Source organism: Stomoxys calcitrans, chromosome 4 (genome assembly GCF_963082655.1).
Source record: "Stomoxys calcitrans chromosome 4, idStoCalc2.1, whole genome shotgun sequence".
Taxonomy (NCBI): domain Eukaryota; kingdom Metazoa; phylum Arthropoda; class Insecta; order Diptera; family Muscidae; genus Stomoxys; species Stomoxys calcitrans.
Window position 1 is genome coordinate 7,407,359 of NC_081555.1, and position 22,640 is coordinate 7,429,998.

Genomic DNA, 22,640 nt, shown 5'->3' on the forward strand with positions numbered 1-22,640 from the left:
TGGGTCTACAAATACATATAGTACCCAATAAATAAATCTCTCAACTTTACTTCCCCGCCCCCTATAAAACTGATTTTTTGTCCCATTCTGGCTGATATTTATACTAATAAGAATTCTGCTTTCTAATTATCACATCAAAAAGGATCCCTCATGTTAACCGACTACCGATTTGACTCCTTGAGCTACTAAAACACTCATTCACTGGCTTATTTGTATAAATTTATGGCGGACACCATTATGATGTTCACGAAAGAGTCGATCTCATAAAACGTAAATCATTTTTATTTTTTTTTTTTTTGAAAGGTCTATGCACGGGCGCCATAGATAAACAATTATGTGAAAACAAAAGCATATTTTCCCAAATTTAAAACAAAACTATTGAAGTTGAGATATTTCGCATTTCAGGATTTGGAGTAGAAGACGAACTGAAGATGAAAGTGTAAGTTAAAATTAGAAATATTCATGATAAAAAGATGATCAAAATATGAAAATCGTAAAATCGGTTTATATTGCAGCTATATCAGGATTTGGAGCGATTTGAAGTATGCTCGATAAGTGTGTTAAAAGTAACAATATAAAGAACAACGTTTTAGCTTAATAGGAAAAGAACGGAGAAATTTTTTTTTGAGATCCTTAATATTTTAAAATCAGTATTTTGTTACTTTTAAAACCACGAACTAACATTGCCCACTATATTGTTCGCAATTCCCTTTCATGTCAGACAAAAAAAATGTTCAGCGTCTAAAAAAAGGCCGTATCTCTGACCATGGCTCTTATTTGTAATTATGCTTAAATAATATTCATTACTCGCATAGAAATAGAAATATTTTTTTGAGCCAATTTCAACATCCTTCTCATAAACCACAATTTTTTTCTCAAGCGTTACTGTCCTCATTTCCCGGTATACGCTTTTAAAACAATTATGTATGTAGTTATATATTTTTTTTTCCATCTCCAAGTGGTTTTTGTCCACGTTTGCATATGTTGAAACAGAACATAATGGACATTAATAATGTAATCTGAAGAAGGAAAAGATAAAAAAATTAAATATGGTAACAAAATAAGAACGGAGGAAAGTATGATGTAGAAGGGATTTTTTTTTATAAAAAAAAAATTTACGAAAAATTGTTTTTTTATACCTAAAATTATAAAAGTTAACAATACCTTTCGGATTTCTGTTGATTCGCCTTTGTGGTTTGTCCAAATAGAAAATCAAAAATACGCTGACTTTCCGTTGGAATTTTAATGTTGCTTCAAAGTGTTCTTATGTCATTGTAATGAATGTTAATGTGCCACACAAAAATATTTCCAACAAATTAATTTAATTATACCAAACCTCCTGCAACTCTTTCGACTTGACGAAATATGGTTGGTGAGTAGAATTCGAGTTTGGTAAATGTGTTGGCTTTGGCTCCTTTGACTCTTTGGTGCTTTGGAGGAGGATGCCTTCATCACCATTACCTCCACACCGCAAATGACAATATGAATACACCTTGAGAGTAATAATAAGGAACGCCCATCAAATTGTTTCGAGTGTCGAGGCAGATAGACTGACAAACAGACAGCTAGTCATATGACCAAAAATTTCCAGGGATTTGTAAAAAAACACAGAAGGTAACTCGAAAGCTGTATAGGGGGGGAAAAGTAAAATAAATGTCATTTTATGCTAAACTTGACAAAAATGACATTTTCAACGTTAGACAGCTCAACTCAAAGCTAGAACGAAAAAGAATTATCGCCTTGGCTAGAAAGATGAGCCAACGGGAAGCCACCAACCAAACAGCTAGGACAACAACAAAGACCGACGCCAGCTGACTGCGAGATGAAGTGCTTACTTGGCATTAAGCAGGCCAACATTTACATCACCATCACCATCACCATTGCCATAATCATCAACATCATCTTCTACACTGCTGTCATCAACTTCTTCAGTTCTTCAGCCCATTGCTATATAGACAATGGATTTGTTAACGAAAGCCAAAAAGTAAAGTAAGGCACAAAATTTCGGTATTTCGAATGGAACGATATGAACAACAATGAGGCATTTCATCCTTTTGCAAATGGTAATAAAAATCTTAATGTGCCATTAAATCCTTTCTTGGTTTTGTCATCATTAGTTTTACTTTTCAGTGGAGGGGTCTCTATCTTTCTTCCAACTTTGCCATTCAATGGAATTTTGCCAAAGAAAACTCGAACACAGCGGTCACGGAAAATGACATCACAAATTATTTTCACAATAAAATTCTTTGACAAATTATTAAAAAAAAAACAAAAATGGTGAATAAATGGAGCAGGTAGAATAAAACCAAGGAGAGGAGAAGACAAGAATTCCGAAACTATTGAAATGTAAGCACTATTGTTAAGAAAGACAGGTCCGCAGAGCGAAAAATGCTATTGAAATATCAAAGCATTGGGAAGGTGTTATACAAGGATCAATATCTTTCAACCCATAAGGTTCATGATCGGGCGCCAACCTTTTTTTTCTATGCTTTTATTGAAAAGTGGTTTAGACTCGGTAGAACAAAACTTGTTATTGAAATATCAAGGCTGAAGGGGAGGGAGGGTGTTTTACAAGGGAATAACACTCACAAAGATACATTTGTAATGTTGATCGGGCGCCATAATTTTGAAACTAAGCTTTATATGCGTTCAAACCTTTAGTTCGTTAAATAGCTTTTAACCCATGAAGTTCATTATTCGATAATTTCTCAATTTTATTTATACGGGTTGAATGAAAAGGTTCAATTGAGTAAAACAGGTCATTGCAATATGAAGGCTTTGACCTAGTATTATACAAGTGCATGACTTATGCAAAGGTTATTCGTAATGTTGATGATCGGACGCCAAGATTTTTAAATTCAGATTACAAAGCTTCAGCTAGCAACAGAGCTAAACGCGCGTCAAATTTTTGAATTTTAAATTTTTAATCCAAAGGGTTCATGATCGGGCGCTAAAAATTTTAAATTATAATTTATAGGGAAAGGCGTCGAGCAAAACATGTTATTGAACGTCATTAAAGGCTTTGGGTTGTTATTATACAAGACTGTATACGAAGTTTCGTAACGTCGGTGATCGGACGCCATAATTTTGAATTCTTGGTTTATATTTATAAATGTTGGCATATATTCATAAACTTTATGTTGATTAAAATTTTAGTTCTATAAAATTTTGAACTATCGCTCATACTTTTTGCCCCCAACACTATCGATCGGACATCAAAATTTTTAAATCAAAAATTTGTTGTCATTCGCTTCATGATCGGGCGCCAAAAATTTAAAAATATAACTTATATGGATTTTATAAAAAGGGGTTTAGAATAGCACAACTGGTTTTTTTAATATGAAGTTTTTGGAAGATTTTATATAAGAGTTTGACTTCTACATATGATCCACTCGTAATATTAACGATCGGGCGCCATGATTTAAATATTTAGTTTATTTGTTTAAATTTTATCATATATTCTCTCTAACATGACTTATGCAAAGGTCAATTCGTAATGTTGATGATAGGACGCCAAAATTTTTAAATTAAGATTACAAACCTTTAGATGGTAACAGAGCTAAAAGCGCTCCAAATTTTTGAAATCTGGGTTGGTATTATACAAGACTGTATACGAAGATTCGTAATGTTGGTGATCGGATGCCAATATTTTGAATTTCGGGTTTATATTTATAAATTTTGGCATATATTCTTTTTCGATAAACAAAATTTAAAACTTTATATTGTTAAAAATTTAAATTTTATAAATTTTTCCACAATCATGCATACCTTTAGCCCCCAACATTACAGATCGGGCGTAAAAATTTTAAAATCATAAATTGTAGTCATGAGCTTCATGATCGGGCGCCAAAAATTTAAAAATAAACTTTATATGGATTTTATAAAAAGGGATTTTAGAAGAGAAAAATATATTTATTTAAAATGAATCTTTGGGAAGGTGATATGCAAGAGTTTGACTTCTACAAATGATCAACTCGTAATATTAATGATCGGGAGCCATGATTTCAAAAATTAGTTTATTTGTTTAAATTTTATCATTTATTCTCTTTCTGATCTAGGAATATGGCCGTTTTATGTTGCTAAAAAATTATTTGTATAAATGTTTGGTTACGCATTTGAACTTCTAGCCTGATTCCAATTTTGTCATTCAATGAAATGTTACCAAATAAAATTCGGACACATCGAAACATTTTGTATTATTGAGGCTTTGCAAAGTTTTTATAAAATGGTTCGGTGGGACTTTTAAGGTCGTATTCACAAAACTAAATGAAGCCTTAAAAAGGTTTATTTGATAGTTCTATAAAGGAAATTCGTCAAATAAAACTATTTCAAATCAATAATAAGATTTTTGAATAGCGGTGAAAATTTTTAAACCGCAGGGTTTATGATCGACCGCCAACATGTTTTGATTTCAAATTATATGGGTTTAATATTCGTAAAAGGACGTTAAGTAGAGCCTACGCTTTCCTAGATATATGAAAGGTATGGTATGGTGTTTTAATTGAGAATTACTTATGCAAAGCAGTTCGAATTATAAATCCGTAAGGTTCATGATCGGGCGCTAATTTTTTGATTTTTAATATATATGGCTGTGTTTACAGGAAGGCGGCTAAGTAATGTTATTGAAATATGAATGCTCTGGGATGGTGCCATATAAGATAATGATTTATAAAAGAATAAATTTATAAATGGGGCCTTTAATCCATAACGATCTTGAACGGACGCAGACATTTTGAAATATATGTATGTATTAGGGTGAGGCGATTAGAATGGAAAGAAAAAAATCTTAATGGGCGTTCGCTTTTCTGATTCTTGGGGGAGAGGAAAAAAATGCACTTGACTATAAGTCTACGGTAAAAATTGAGCTTCCAGTTTTTTTTTTCAGACTTTTGTGAAGTTTTTTGATATTTTAGCCTAACAACCAAATCATTGAAATTTTCATTCCAAAACTAAGAAAAAAAATGTTATCCAATACTATAGTTAAGAACTCTCTGGTATATCGCAAAATCATGGAAACGCTTTATCAGGCAGTTCTGGCTCTTTTTAAAAGTTCATATTTTTCGTGAAAATATTGATAAATCACTATTTTCAGTTGTTCATAGCGTAAAATCATAAAAATGTTATATTTCTCATTTTTATTCTTTTTAATATATATATTCATTTTGTCATTCCGTTTGCAATACATCGAAATATCCATTTCCGACCCTATAAAGTATATATATTCTTGATAGTCGTAAAAATCTAAGCGATCTAGACACGTCCGTCCGTATGTCTTTTTAAATCACGCTAGTCTTTAAAAATAGAGATATTAAGGTGAAACTTTGCACAGGTTCTTTTTTTGTAGGTTAAGTTCGAAAATGGGCTATATCTGCCGATTTAAGGTCTTAGGCCAATAAAAACCACATTTATAATCCGATTTTGTAAAATTCGAGACAATGAGTTGTGTTAAGCCACTCGACATTCTTTTCAGTTTGGCCCAAATCGGTCCAGATTTGGATATAGCTGCCATACAGACCGATTTCTCGATTTAAGTTCTTTGGCCAATAAAAAGGGCATTTATTATGCGATTTCGATGAAATTTGGGATTATGAGTTGTGTCAGGCCCTTTGATTTCCTTGTTTGATTTTTTATATAGCTGTCATATAGACCGATCTCTTATCATTAAGCTTTAACTAGAATAGGACTGAACTCATTGATATGAGAGAAGTTTTCACTTGCTCCTTAGTGGAATGTTCATGGCATTTGATATTTACAGCTTTAAAATTTTATTTTGTTGAAATATTAAATTGTATAAAATTTTGCTAATGAGTTCAATCTTTCGATAGCAATATTTCTGCTCGGGCGCCAAAGTTTTGAAATTTTAAACTTATACGGGTTTATTTTAAATGTAAATAATATTTGTGCTTTTTTCAACATTTTTGATGTATATTAAATCAAGAACCTGTAACATGTATACTTGCAAAATTTTTGCTCGGGCGCCAATAGTCATAGAATTAAGTTTATGATTTTTGCGTTCTTACATGTGCTCAGAACTATCTCCATAAACCAAAAAAATGAATACCTAGCTTGCTTGGGAAGTCATTGCTTATGTTTTAAAAGCTCGTGACGTAAGAGCAATATGAACTGATGTGGACCAATTACATTACTAGCTGACCTACAACAGTTACAAGTATTTGTGCAAAATTTCCAGAGGATAGCTTTACCCATTCGAGTGTAATCGCGCTTACGACAAACAGGCGGACAGAAATGACTAGTTCGATAAATTTTATGGCGATCAAAAATATATAAAAAGTCCTAAACCAATAATAATAAAGGAAAGATGAAGAAAAAAAGGTCCTGGTAATAGTTATAAACAAAAAGTGTGCACAATTTCTAACTCCAAAATTTTGAATGACAAACTAAATTTCGAAGACAGGCAATATGGACTAAGATTTTAAAAAATCTTGCTCTGTATGAGATATTTTTTTAAATTAAATATTCCTAATAAGCCATTTTATCATTTTACTGCAGCCAGCTTAAAATATATGCAGATTTTATTTTCAAAATCCCCACCTTTTCCTATATCCTTTTATTTCGAAATTTCATGGCTGCCATTTTGAAACAACTAATAAAAAAAAACTCATCATTATCACGGTAAAAAGCAGCCCACAAAAAAATAACACGTGTTTATTTAACCCTTTCATATCCTGCCGCCAGACTCAACATTTACCATTCTCACTTGTTTGCCTTCTCGTTCAGGACAGCGGCTCAGTATAGTACAGACAATAATTTTCGTATTTCAAAAATGTTTAATCCAGTAGCCAGTAGCTGTAAGGCTAAGGACAATTAAAATATGTGGCCATCATGTTTTAATTTTTATTTACAAAACATTTTCAAAAGCGATTTTAACCAAAGGCCAAAAAATACAGCCGATGATAAGAGGCTAAAGAATCCGCCAAAAAAGGCAACCAAAAACGGAAATGTCCTGAAAAAGGATTAATGCAATAGACATAAAAATTACCTTTTGCCAGCCACCGTAACTGACAAAAAAGCGATAATTTTGTAGGTTTTTTTTTTTATTTCACTTTACCAAAAATATATCTACAAATAACAAGGGGTGGACCCATTCATTAAACATTTCAAATTTCTATGAAAATTATGGTGGCCAGGGGGTGTAACAAAGCTGCTACTGCTATGAGGATGAGATTGAGAGTCAGCCAGAGAATGTTAGGCTGAGAGTATGCAGTTACACGTACAAATCTTAACGTGTGTTTACACAAACGGAAATAAGCCTGGGTGAGTGGTGATCTAACCCTTTTCCGGTTACAATAGCTTGACGTTTTTTTTTTTTTTTTCAACGGTGCGTTGGACAATTTTTATGACAAAAATGCGTGTCTTTTTTGGCGTTGAAAATGTGTTTTAGTCGTGTAAATACTTTTAAATATGGGGGCGTGTTAGATACTGGATTTGTGTCTCATCTACATTTCCTTTCGTTTTTTTTTTGGTAGAAGCTAATAAAAATCTCTTTTGGTTGAGAAAAAAAAACGCAAAGCCCAAAAATGCATATAAATTTTAAGGAATATCTACGATATGCTTTGCCATGGAGGTTTTTTTCCAACATTTCTTCAAACGGAAATGAAATGAACATCCTGTGCAAATAGTCGTGTAATGTTGTGTTTTTTGTTGTTGTTGTCAGTATACAGGGTATGGATAAGGTTGGTTGGCTGTATGAGGCCTTAGGTAAAGGGGTTTCTGTAATTGCAATTAGTTTAGGCTTAGTTATACTTAATTGCGCTAATTACATTTAATCAAGCTTATTTTTATGCTTCTTTTTCTCGCTATCTTGTTTTTTTTCCCTCTCCCTATTTTATTGCTAATTTTCTAAGGGTAACGAATTTTTTTATTATTGTCAGAGATAAGAAAATGCAACACGATAGAATGGAAAATAAATTAGTAGCTGTAAGATTCAGAAGTCATTCAATGAACACGAAAAAAAACAACAACAAACTTTGTGTGACTAAATGGAAAAAGATGGGAAATTTGTGCACTCAGAAAAAAGTTTAAGTTAATATGCGTTGATTACATAATACACGTTAGTTCATGATCTTTACTCACGTTTAATTAAAACTTCGTAAGAGGTTAGAAAATGAACTTTGTAAAAATAAAACAAACTTTTCATGAGTATAGATGAAACAGCTAAAAACTAAGTTGGTGTTAGTAGTTTTACTTAAACTAATTTCTTTGGAAGAAGCATGCACTTTACCAAACATGGGTAAAAACATATCGTCGACGATACCTCTTCTGAAACTTATTACTGAATGAACAAAAAAAAATTGGAATTTTAGTTCAATATATGCAACTAACATGTTTACAATTTGTATTTCTTAAGTTCACAATAACATGCTCGGAATTAAGTATTGTATAATTTAATAACTGTTAGTTAGTGTTGAACTAAATTTGAATAAGCTGACTGTGGCATTGTCAACTCCAAAAATATATTTCGTTATTTCTTTTGGCTCCCCACAAACGCGGGGACTAATGTGGGACCTAATTTTAAAGTATGAAATGATTAAAAATCATTTTACTGGTTCGAGATTCTAATTCGGGATCTTTGAAAGAAAGAAAAGAAATGCTCTGTGCCTTCTTCTTCTACGCAGCTTCAACACATTTTTTGGTTAAATGTTATTTTAAGTTATCTCACTTCCACTGCTGATTACATTGTGTCTATAAATAGAATATGTCTAAATTAAGCAAACAAGCATGCCCATCTTTTATGGAAAAAAGAGTTAAAAAAAGTTGTAGCAAATATTGAAAGAGGAAAATAGTCCAAGGGCGCAATTGTTCGAATTGGCTGAAATTTTAAGCAATGACTTCTACTATATTCTTCAACATTCAATTCAATTATGGTCCGTATTGCACCATAACCTGATATAGCTTCATAGCTTCAAAAGCATAGCAATTCTTATCTTTTATCATTTGTTTGCCTAAAAAGAGATCCCGGAAAAAGAATTCGACAAATGGGATTTATGGTGGAGCGTATATAAGATTCGGCCCGGCCGAACTTAGCACGCTTATACTTGTTTTTCAATAAGTTTACCTCTTAGTTTCAATGTTTGCCAGTCCAGTTGTAAGTTAGTTCAAAGTGAACTAATACCCTGTAAAAACAATTTCATACTTGTTATGAAATTATTTTACTCGTAGCGAGGATATAATTCTTTAGCGCCATAGGAAGTTCAATATATCTCAAATTTTGTTAATTTTAACTAGTGTTGAGGTTCAACAATATTTTTTAGTGTGGCAGTCTGAAAAACGTGGTATAGGAAATGTACCCTTTAAATTCTGTATATACTATTTATTTAATACAACTCAGGAAAGTGTACTATTTCGTTTTTTTTGGAATATGACCATTAACACTAGAAAGACCAAGATTTCTAATATTCCTATTGTAGTTAGATCAAACTGATCGAAATGACCTGGTTGATTTTTAGATGGAAAATTATAAGTTTGAAACAACTTATCAAAATCTACCCAAAATTAAAAGTAGACCGATCGGGACAATATGACCCAAATGAAAGATATTTGAGAGTAGAGTATGAAAATGATATTAAAAATTGGGTCCAAATACCTTGCGGGCCTCCCCGACTCCAAAACTACCCCAATAGGCATATTGAACGCCCATGTCAATATGGAACTCAAATAAAAGGTATTCGGGAGTCGATTACAAATATGACATTAAAAATGAGGTCCTAATAATAAAATCTGACATTTTGTCGGGGGAAGAGCCTGTCGTGAAGCGAAGTGAAAGACAGGCTGGCCAGAAATGAATCGTTGATTAGCGTAGATGGTGTAATGGAATGAGGTTAGACGCCTTCCATATTAATTGCGCGAATGAGGCTTGGGCTGTGGGTTGCAGAGTGGCAAAGAGAAAATAAAGGAGTACGACTTTGGACTTCTGATAGAAGTCCTGACTGGCTATTGCAACTTCATATCCTTGACAACGCGCAGGACGCAGGAAGATGCATGCTTCTGCAAAGTATGGTGTCGGAGTGGGGTGAACACTTTTTGTGTCACTACCCAGCAATTGCGAGAAGAAGACGCAGGGTAATGGGTGAAGATCTCTTTCCATGCCTGGATTCCTTCCAGGCAATTAGTATTTTTGTCATTCTGGAGTTTTGTTGTGGTCTGAATTCACTGCTACAGGTAAGAGTATCGCCTCGGTCCGCCTGGTTCTCAATTTTTAGTCTATGTCTTGGTTTAATTTTTCAGTCTTTTTACTATCATGTACCGTACTACGGTATTTCTATCTGATGCAGCTTCTCTCAGGCAGTGGTCTTCGCGGTCCTGAAGTCACGATAGACGATTTCAATGCGGGAGCTGCGGCCCAATCCGACTGTCACGAAATATGTGGATAGTCTGGAGTTTCGAGTGGCCAGAGCATTTGACGTCGAGACTGTTTAGAAGAAAAAGAGACAGCTTCTTCGAAAAATGGGAAATTTTGTCAGGTCTGTTGGGTCCCGGGTTATCAAGGGATGTCGGGGGACAAAGCGGCCGATGATCTAGCCAGAAATGGATCGCTGATTAGTACAGAACGTGTTACAGAAGATTAGCACAGAATGTGTTGCTGAAGAAGTACGAATTCGTGCTGCTGATAGGAGTTCTGACTGTAAGGTATGCGATGACGAGAAGGTATAGGATACGATCGCGCATCTTTAATATTCACTGCTCCGCAATTGCGAGGAGAAGGCACAGAGTGATGGGTGAACACTTCTTTCAGTGCCTGGATTCCCTTCAGGCAATTAGTCCTTTCGTCCGTCTGTCTGACTGGACCATATTCTCACGGTGAGAGTTCCTTCTCAATCCACCTGTTTCCCCACCGTTTTCTGCGATTCGTGTCTTGTGCCATACTATGGTGTATCTCTACCCATTTTCCGTTTTTTTTTCGCTTCTGTCTCCTTCTAAGGCGAAGACAATGAATCTAAGGTCTCTGAGTGATGCGGCTAGCAATCGAGTTTGTTAGTCGCATGTCTTCCAATCCAACCTCACCTCTGCTCTCTCGGTAAGTAATTTACTGATAAACTTTTCAACTTTAGTGTTACAGTCTAACGTTTTCATTTTCCTCATCATTGAAGGAATTCTCTTCTGTAGCTGACAACACTGGAATAATTATTTCCTGAACTTTAGAGAAACATGATGCATGTCTTCCAACCCAATCTAATCGTTGTTCTCTCAAAGAGTAAGTTAAAGATACATTTTCAACTATAGTATTAACGTATAACATTTTCATTTCCCTCATTTCATCATTGAACTCATTCTCTTAAGTACTGGCAACACTGAAAAATTGTTTCTCGAACTTTAGAGAAATATGTAAAAATTTTCAACTTTTTAAGGATAAATTTCCTATGTTGAAAGATTTTTATTTAATATTAAGAAAATATTGTCTTAAATGTTAGAATAATAAATTCTTAACTTTGAGGCTTATTATTAAAGACAAAAATCTTTTAACAAAGGTCAATACGCCATTGACTTAGTCTTACTATACGGCTTTCCTTGGGTATTCTCGTGCTGAAGGATGTGTCTTTTTCAACACAAAGGACGAATGACTAAAGGCACGAAAATATTTTGACTTCGTGAAGTATGGGATTTTTGCTTTTATAATAAGAATGTATCGGGTGTGTTTCCATTTTTTCCACAAATTTTGTAACGTCTAAAAAAACGAAGATCACATTTTTTTTTCCAAATTCTCCTAAAGCATAAAATCTGATTTATCTTTCTTGACATGTTGTACAAATGCTGGAATATATTTTGGCAATCCATGAAACTAATGTCTCATTAATTTTCGTAAAAACGCCAAAGCTGCAACAACAACAACTATATATTTGTTTATAAATTATGGAAGCGCAACACTTCGCCAGCAACAAAGTTTTTAGTTTAAAACATTAAAATTTACAACATAAAAATTTGTAACGCCGTCGACAACGACGACGCACAGGTGATATTTTGTGAGTAATAAATTTTTTGAAATATACGCCAAAAAAGGAAAAAAAAAACAAAAATTATACGCCGAAAGGAAATATGCGAACGCAGGATGTGAACGCCAACGAGGCAAGCGACAAATTTTCCCAAACACATTATTTTGGCAATGTTTCCGCTCCACTCGAAATGTAGTGGAGGATAAAGTTTTCCTAAGCCAACAACAACAACAGCAGCAGCGAGCGCATCATGGCCATAATATTTGTGTTGGCATTATTATATTTTTGTGAAAACTCCCAAGGATTTATAGAGCCTAAAAGGTGGCATGGAATAATGATACAACAAATAGACTTTAGCGGCTCAATCTACCGCCCAAGATGTTTTGCTAGAGTCGCGCTACCTTGTTGTTGCTGTTTTTGCCATTTAGCCCTGTTTTCCAGGTAAAGGATAAAGAGGTAAGGCCATTTGTGTTTAATTGCGTGTAAGACAAACTAATGAGTAGAGTTATGGCATTAAAACTCATACCCATACGCTCTCTAAGGGAAAATAATATCCCCACCCTGCAACTCTTTTTTGCTCAATCCCCCAAAGTGTCCCTTTATATTTTTTGGCTTGAAAAACGTGGGTTATTTATGATTTCTCTTTCTTTAAACAAAATTTATTGGCCGTATAATTTTGGCAGAAAATTATAAAAAATTTAAAATTTTTGGAATATACAACTAACGAAAAGAAACTGAAATTGGATAGAATGAAAAATATTGGGTTTTATTTTAATAATTGTTGACATTTTTTGAAAAAGACATCTAAACAGAAACAATTGGAGAAAAAGAAATGGGTCTATGCACTGCAAAAATGCGAATCCGAATTTTCAGTAATAAAAAATAATCTACATGTATGGTATTGCGATCTGGTGGACGGAAATTTAAATATCCTCCTTCTGTCAAAACCATACGGGCTCAAACGATGCACAATTTTCCCAATGTTTAACGAAACATTTCTTTTGGGAAAGATTTTTTACTTGCTGTTACAGCTATATTCCAATATAATACAACCAGAACCATACTCCGTTCAAGTATCGGGTGTACTACTTCAACTCACTGCTCCAAATTTCAACGAAATCGGGCAATAAATTCGGCTTTAATGGACTTAAGACTCTGAATCCTGTCTATATGGCAGCTACATGTGGTCCGATGTGGACTCAATGATGTTTTATGCAGGCACCTGCCATGATGGCTTATTCCCGCAGGAATTTTTCACCCGGGTGAAAACGATGAGTCTACCAACGCCCCATACATAGCCGAAGCTAGCATGAGTATCAATTCGAGTTCATGTTGTCTGGACGTGTCCTCCCCCTTGGTTACGAGCAGAGCACTATCCCAAACTATTTCCGTTCTATGGGTCACGGCACCCGGCTGAGTACATGCAACTCCACATCGAGCATCGAAATGTCGCCGCCATGCTTTGTACCTTGCCCATCATCCTACGGAGAATTAACGTTTTTAGGAACTGGCAGCAAACCAACAGCCATATAAAGGAATCCCTCCCTCGACATTTTCGGGCGGCGGCCGCATTTCTTGGTGGTTGGGACGGCGGCTGGATATTGTGCTGTAGAAAAGCGACTTATGGATTTATTCCTACTCCTGTAGAGTAAATTCTGCCAAATGTGGCGCCGAGTATTTTTGAATAGTTGATAATCTAAAGTGCAATGTTGCAAATTTGAAAACGAACATTCCATTAAGGAACAGGCAGAAGACTTCTTCTATATCAATGAGTGCTGCCCGTTTCTACAGTAAGCTTAATGATAAGGTACTTCTTTTAAGTATCTGACTCCGAAAGGCGTGCCACTTAGCGACATCTCTTTATACATATGGGTCTAAGAATATTTAAATATTATTCGATACCTATGTATGTATTTTCATATACCAATTCTCGAATTCTCTTTCTTATTGTCAATAAAGCTGAAAAACTTATGCAAATCTTCTATGGTGGTTACATGACATATTTAAACCGGCAGAACCTAACAAAATTTATACTTGATTTTGATTAAAAATTGAAAAATAATTTCGGTACATTAGAAATCGTTTGCAAATAATGAGAAGTGGTATATTTTTTTTATAAAAACAATTACATTCATAAAAAAACAAATACTTTCATTTGTTTTTCTCAAGCTTTATTGGGACATTCTTCCTTTTATTTCGATTCAGAATACCTACTTTTTCCCCGGGAGATATTTCCCGTTTTCGAAGTTTGTTTAGAATAAAGGAAAAGTGGTAGGGAAAAACTCCCAGGGAATTTTTATTCAGAATTGTGCTGTATGTATGCAATTCAGGTCATTTAGAAGCACGAAAAAGGATAACGCTAACCTTATTGCACCGAAAGTTTTCCAAAAGAGTTTCCAATTTTATGCATTTTTTTTGTTGTGAATCGTTGTCGTCATGTCAGGTTATTTCATTGAAGTAAAGGTTAATAGACCAGAGTTTGTCAGTAACGATTTCTTCAGAAACTGTAATGACGATAAGGAAGAGAAATCTGTAAAGTGTACACCGTGATCGGGTCTCGATCTGGTAAGCAGAGTTCCACTTTAGGATATCATTTCTTTGAAGACTTTTTTGTATTTTAAAAGCGTTATGACAGTTTTAAGAATACATCTTCATTGTATTATTTCTGTGTTCAAAAAGGCCAAAAATGTCTAAGTGAGTTTGTGCAGACTGCTACCTATAACCTAACCTAACTTACTCTCAAGTTGATCATAATGGCGAAAGGGAAAGTTAGTAAAGACTAACAAGACATCTAGGAATTATACAATACATCAATTGATGTTCCTGATAAACGTTAAACTCTTTCTACTAAAAACATAATCGGTCTCTCAGAACCGAAATTTTTTTTAACTTGTGTTTAAGAAACGTTTTGTATTCCTTAGAATTTTGTCAAGATCCCGGTGGAGTTTCTTTCAATTGTTTTACTACTTTTATGATTATGAAACGAGAAGTTCTGTTAGATATATAAGATTATAAATTTCTTTCTACTCTTCAATTTAAATATCTATAAAACTATTACCACTTGAATTTCATAAACCTTATAACATGTTCCCTTTTCCATCTTCATAAGACTGTAAAAATAGCTTAAGACGGCAATTATCTGCAGCCAATGCTAATTGAATTCTCTTATCACTGCTAATAAAATGAAACTGATTTAAAATTATGCCCAAGACTGGACATTAAATCTAATAATTCTCATAACCCTTAAACCAAAAGCCTATCTCTTGATTTAAGTTCAGGTAACGGTTTTAACAGCTTGCGAAAATGACAAGCGGAAATAGAATTTCATTTCCGGTTTGTCAACCTAAGCTGAATATAATTCAAATGGTGATTACTTCAAGCTTTCAAAGAGAAGACTACGCAAGGAGAGCGGGAGAAGGTTATTATTAAATACAGTCGAATTTCCTTGAAGACCACATTAAAATAATATAAAATGTATATGTATATACTCTGTCTCTCTTAAAAACTCACCTCGAATACATACAAAAATAATAAAATAATCATAATTATGGCCAAACGTGCCACCAAAAATATTACAATGGCAATATACGTAAAGAAAATGCTGCCTTGGCTGGATAGCTGTCGGTCTCAATGACTTGGGATTGGTTGATGCCGTTGGTTTAGTGGAAGCGGGAGTGGGAGTGCCACTGGATGCTACTGTTAAAGGAGCAAAATTTCAACCATTTCTATGCTAATCGAAGTCATTTGACAGATATTGTAATGTCAAAAAATGAAATTACCTGATATCAGCAGAGTACAACCGGTTGGTGGCTGTATAAACGAGCGCCAGAGAGCGACCACCATGCCATGGGATGTGGATTATGGGTTGGCTGGAATGTTATTTGCCAAGAAGTAAGTGGCTTCAGGTTGGTTGTCATAATCAAAAACTGCTTATGAAATTGCAACACAAAATTTGAATATTTTAATACTGTCATCGTCTGTAGGTAAAATTATTTGGAAATTTTTGGAGAGAGTGGGAGTTAAAAAACGACTACAACGGGAAAGGGAAACATCAGCATTACTAACCATTTCCATAAGCCAGAAGCAGAAAAAACTTCCCTAGGTGGAATATTTGAATTACCAGGAGATGACTTGGAGTGCATGGTGTTGGTTCAAATGTTTGTCCTAAAAGTCTTGCTTCAGTTCAGTATTAGGAATAACGAAATGGCCGTCGCCAGAATGAGAAACTGAAATACTAAAATTTGAATATTATAGAAATAATAAACCGCGGGTGAGTTAAGAAGTGTGACGACTACTTTCAAATATGCCAACCAACCTATCAACCATGTTTGGTTGATAGGCTTTACAATTGTCGCCTAAGTAGCAGCAGATATACAACACCAGCTCTCTATATAGAATCCAGTTGTAATGACATACCATTTAGATGGTCTTCAATGTCTAAGACAATATCAGCATTTTCTTGACTAGGCTGCTTGCCATTTTGGTTTATTCTGCATTTTTGCTTGATTATCCTTGAAAGAGTTAAATGGGAGTAGCTTTCTTTTCTCATCCCTTCAGAGGTTGGGCTTTTTATCCACTAGAGTGGTAGTTTGCTAGTTACCTTGTTTGTGATGATGAAAATGATGATTTGCTTGATGCGTGAGATGATTCCATTAATATGCATATTAGAGAATATATACGCTCTGCTTATTGTCAATTGTCTACGCGTACTATTTGGAAATATTTGTGTTGACACCAAATTTTTAGGGATTACAGATTTCTTAAGAGAGGGTTGATTTTAATGAAAGGGTTGTATCAAGTAAACGTAGTTTAAAATGTTTAACGGGAGGGTTTTTATTACTAAGAGAATGAAACGGATGTATGATTTTCAAATATAATTTTTGTTTCACATAATGATGAAATATATAAAATAATGTGATTTTACCTGTACCTAAGTTTTTTTTTTTTAACATAACTGACACCAAGTGTTACCAAGTCCACACTGGTATATTTGTTTTATTGACAGCTCATTACATTGTTTAGAGGCCACCAAAAGCATTTGTTTCTGAGTTTATTTAAAAGGAAAGTTATTCATGATGGCGTTTAAGGGTAATAGTTGGCTGAAAAATCACAGCCGGCAATTGTTGGCGAACTCAAACACCTCATAGTGAATAAAATGTTTTTGTATTGCACCATAAATCGCTGTAATGATGCTGGTGGCGTTTCCAAATACCATGGTGGTGGTCCGAAAACAAGTGCCACAACACCTGAATTGGTTCGGCGACAGAAGCGTCGAATTCAAGGAAATCCACACCAAAATGACAATCAACTGGCTGAAGATCTGAAAATATCTAGTGAAACTATTTTAAACTTGCTTTACTACTTTTTTCATGAACATTGCATTAAGGAAAAGGGGATAATTCTCTCATATCAATGAGTGTCCGATTAAAGTTTAATCTCAATAATAAGGGGAGTGGCGCATAGTGACGCCACTTGGTAGAGAAGTTTTAATATGTAGCCAACATTAATAACCCATGCGTTCGGCTTCATAGGCGGACATGCTAACCTTGCACCACGGTGGCCTCAAACTTACGCTCAACTTACATTACGCTCAAATAACATTTATCCCATTAGCCCAACTTAGACTGACTTTTTAAGCGCCTCGGTCTACTGCGCTCCCTCTTCAATCTCTGACACTTAATTTCGAGATGGCCTTCACCACTTGGTCTTTCCATCGGAGTTTTGGTCGTACCGGTTTGAGTGTACCACAGTGATAGCCTTCAAAAAAATTCTTCGCTAGAGCTTTTCATTCATTCTTACAATATGACCTAGCCAACGCAACTGTTGTATTGTGATACGTTTATCTATGCTAACTTCGTCATACAGTTCGTGGCTCATACTGATGATACTCTCCCGTCAATGCAAACTGTTCCATATATTTGACGAAGAATCTATCTTTCGAACACTCCAAGTACTTCCTCGGAATCATATAACAATACGGGTAGTATCAGTGTCTTATATAGTGTAATCTTTGTATGTCGAGAGGTGGCCTAAACTGCTTGCTTAATCCAAAGTTACATCTGTTTATCAGTATTATTCTTCGCTTTATTTGAAAATTGGTATCATTCGTTTAGGTTACAGCGGTGCCGAGGTAGATAAAGTTGCTGACTATCTCAAAATTGTAGTTTCCAACTTTCTCCATTTTCTTTATCTATTCGGGTGTACGAGACGTTGAGGGAGTTGATACTATCCATTTTGTCTTTATCTTCATTTACTGCCAGATCCACTTTCACTGATTCTCTTTCGATTTTTCAAAGGCTGCAGTTACTACTTCTGGTGACCAACCCATGATACCGATGTCGTCGGTTAATAGCATGTGTTTTCTTGTGGGCACTATGCCCTATCTATTCGCATTTACATCTCGCATTATCTTCTCCCGCAGGATACTAATGTGATCACATGATAAACTGTCTCCCTATTTGAAACCACGTTTTGTATTGAACGTTCGGAGAGTTGCTTTCCTATTCTTACTGAGGAATGTTTTTTAGCAAACCTTATGCTTCAGAGTATTGCAGGGATACCAAACTCAAACATGGCTTCAAATACCTTTGAACGTATAGGGCTGTCGAAAGCGGCTTTGAAGTCAATGAAGAGATGGTAAGAGTTGACCTGTCCTAATCGGATACATTTCTGGTCTATTGTGGATTTACCAGATCTAAAGCCGCATTGATAGGACCCAATTATCTCATTGACTTAGGTTTCAATCTTTCACGCAGTACGCTCGAGAGTATCTTGAATGCGATGGGGAAAAGAGAGACTTATTCGTCTGTTGTTGGCACATTCCATCTTATCTCCTTTCTTGTGTACGGGACATAGTATGCTGAGGTTCCAATCATCGGATATGCGTTCTTCTATCCAGATCGCGCAGAAGAGCTGATGCATGTGTCTTATCAGCGTGTCGCCTTCTGTCTTAAATACTTCAAAGGGCAACCCATTAGCTCCTTCTATCCAAATCGCGCAGACGAGCTGATGCATATGCCTTACCAGCGTGTCGCCTTCTGTCTTAAATAGTTCAGAGAGCAAACCATCAGCTCCTGCTGCCTTGTTGTTTTTCAATTGATTCAGTGCTACTTGAACACCATTATGACTAGCAGGTAAACATTCCATATCATCATCATGAATTGATTCTGCGGTATCCTCTTCGGCGCCATCATCGGACACTAGCAGCTGGGAAAAATTTTCCTTTCCATACCCCAAGCACACTATCTGTATCAGTTACCAGATTTTTCGTTGTCTTTGCAGTACCATGTGCCTGCACCAAAGCCATCAGTTTGATATATGATTCTTTGGTAGAATTGCCAGACTTCATTCCGACTCCTGTACATATCAATTCGCTAAAACTAACATTTTCCATTTCTATTTTATTTCTGCGGAATAGAAGTCTCTCCTCTCTTCTTTTCACCTGATATCTCTCCTTCATCTGGCGGCTACTGATTGCAGGGTTGCTATGCAATATTTTGGCTTCAGTAGCATTTCGGCAATCTAGGTCGTACCATGGGATTCTTGGGAGAAGGCTTCTGGTATCCAATTGCGGATTTCGCACCATTTTGCATGGAGTGGGCAATGGTTTGCCACTGCGCCATTATACCATCGAGACAAGGAGTGCTTCAATCTAGCAGTTAGGTCACTCGAGTGGAGTATGCCGTTGCCATTCGTTGTGTCCAGCTTCCCTGCAGTGTCTGATCGTACTTCTCTCGCCACACTCAAAAGGGAGCGAACCTTTGCTGCAACAAGGTAATGATCCGAATCTATGTCTGCTCCTCGGATCGAACGTTCATCGAACACGTTTGATGAATGCCTTCCATCTTTACAAGGTGGTCAACTTGGTTCAAATGCAAATTTGCCCATGAACATTCCACTAAGAAACGGGGGCAAAATTCGCACATATCAATGAGTGCAGTCCGATTCAAGTTTAAGCTCCCTAGATGCTTATAGAAAATATACTTGGTCGGGACATGGAAACAAATAAGGGTGATGTTGAAGACTTTGACTTTTATGCTTCGGAGCATGACTTTAGCCTTTATGCGGATTGTGGCTAGACTTCCATTCACCGGAATAAAACTGAATGCAAGGTGTTTCAGTCTCCGACTAAAGACAAATACACAGCCAAATTCATGGCTCATGTCATGGCAACTATAGTATAGTGTGTCACCCTTTGGTGTTGTTGTGGCCTCTCTCCTGTTCCATCGACCTTCCTGTAAGGCGGTAATATCAGCCTTGTGTTTCTCCAACACATTCGCCATTGCGTATAATGAGCCTTCTCTATAGAGTCTGGAAATTCCGTCACCGTTAAGGAAGTCCGTTTTTATATCCTCCACCATAGGATGGGGGTATACTAATTTTGTCAATCCGTTTGTGGGATTTCAGAGAAAATGTTGGTCTAAGACCCCATAAAGTATATATATTCTTGATCGTTATGACATTTTAAGCCGATCTAGACGTGTCCGTCCGTTCGTCTGTCGAAAGCATGCTAACATTTGAGGGAATAAAGCTAGGCCCCTGAAATTTTTAATAAGTACTTTTAAGTAGGTCGGTTGAGATTGTCAATGGGTCAAATCGGTCCACGTTTAGATATATCCAGATTGCACTTCTTAAGCTTAAGTACAATTCTTATCCGATTTGGCAAGATGACTTTTCCAATGACCTCCAACAAACATGCTAAGCATGGTTCCAATCGGGCCAAAACCTGATATAGATTCCATATAAATCGATCTCCCGAATATACTACTTGAGATTTCGTCATGGGGATTTCTAGTTATGACCTCCCATTATTCTTTCTCGGGAGAGACCAAATGCGACCCATGATGGAGGGTATGTAAGATTCAGCTCAGTCGAACTCAACACGGTTTTACTTGTTAATATTCTTTTGTTTCTCAGAGCAATACCTATAGTTTTCCGGGTGCGGTGACTGGCTCAGCGTCCCAACCGCAAGATCCGACACTCGCCTCCAGCCGCCCCTAACCTGGGAACAGAGCCTGATGCTAACCATTGGTTATTTGAAGGCGCCAATAACTCGCCTTGTCATTTGGAGTATCATTGGCACTCAGTATTTAAGCAAGATTGAGACTCCCCTCTCGACCACAAACTACGCCTCTGATATTTAAGCAGCTTCGGCTCCTCCACCACCATTGAATTATCATTTGAGTGTAATATTTAATCCTTTTTAATGGAAATTTTGTTGGTTCACCAATAATATTTTAATGATACATCTCTCTTCTGCCAGTTCAAAAGGGCCTGTAAGGGGTGAGCTGAGCAGATAGGACAAAAATAAAACTTAACAACTGATAAATTTGTGATAAACAGACTCAGGTCAAATGGTTGACTGGCTGGTTGAGTGGCTATGTCGCTGTTTACTTGAAATTATCATAATTTTATGGGGAAAATCAACCTAAATCAACAATTTTCGCGTGATGATGAGACCGATTCAATCAACGACCTACCGACAGACTGCCATCAACAATCCATTCAACCAATGCGACTTAAAAGCGGAGCAGAGCAGTTTTAGCAGTAAACCCGAAAAAATTAATGAGGCTTAAAGGTGCAAAAATGACAGCAGTTTTTTATACAAGTAAATATAATTAAATAACACTTAAAGTATATGAAAACAACTTTGCCACACAGCGACGACAACAACACAGACTGCCACCCAAGTCTTACTGCCAACCACACCAAGTACTGGCATTCATAACTGACATGAATGGCATGAAAGGCCTGAATGTTGAATATTTTCCAAGACTTTTAACACTTGACTTTGTTGTGGAAAGGGTGTTGAGTAATAAGTCCCGAATACATGAGGAGAAGGAGTTGTATTTTTATTTTCTTTATATTTCAGAGGCACTAAGAACCAGGGTTTAACATTAATTGTTATGCTATGCAAATCGAAAAAGTATGAAATGCCATAAAATGACAAAAATCATAAACTTTTCGACAGGCAACGTGGTTACAGAATTCAGAGTCAGAGTTTTTAGAGTAGGAAGAGACCGAAAATCGAGTGGTATAAAAGGATTGTAAATGAGTTGTTACAATGTACGGTTTTCTTCAGTTGCTGGTGGATACTTGTTTAAGCTTTTGTTATTCCTTTAGCATTAACTTGGAATTTTTTCCGTTTAGAGAAAAAAGGAAACTTGGATTTCCTTTTGCAGATTTTTTGGTTCTATTTTGCTGACTTTGAATGAAGAATGAATATTTGGAATTGTCGTCAAAGGTAGACCACCATACTATTTTAATATATTTCACTTGTTTTTTATGATGTTTTTCAAAAAGAACCATTGTGAAACTCAAAAGTATGCAACAAAAATTTCTTATAGCAGCTATGAAACTCAACCTTAAGTTTTCTAACAAGCAAATCACTAGGGGCAATTAGAAAACCAAGAAATTTTGTGTGGACTCTTGTTTATAATAGACTTGTAACTTATTCGCAAAGGCTCTGATGATACGAGGGTTGTTTTTTATATTTCGGAATTGAACAACCCTTGTGTTGCAATCTGCCAAATGATAGCTCTATCGCAAAGCTTGCCATTTTTGAGGTTATACGTACTCAGAACGTTTTGACATATGAGCGCTATTTGTGTTGTTTACAGTAACTTAAAAGATTCATCTCGCCCAAAAAATGGAATTAAATCGTTAATATTTTCTTGCGATTATTTTTTACAA

The 22,640-nt window shown here is 35.7% G+C and overlaps 1 protein-coding gene and 1 long non-coding RNA gene across 3 annotated transcripts in view; both read right to left on the reverse strand.

The window, feature by feature from the left end:
• Window positions 1–22,640, reverse strand: part of LOC106090557 (nuclear pore complex protein Nup88) — a 188,910-nt gene that overhangs the window by 42,960 nt on the left and 123,310 nt on the right. The window lies entirely within an intron of this gene.
• Window positions 15,507–16,812, reverse strand: LOC106092792 (uncharacterized). Its single transcript, XR_001222226.2, has 5 exons — window positions 16,549–16,812; window positions 16,244–16,459; window positions 16,014–16,182; window positions 15,728–15,925; window positions 15,507–15,644 (listed from the first exon to the last, which is right to left on the reverse strand). It is a non-coding gene; the product is annotated as an uncharacterized LOC106092792 (long non-coding RNA).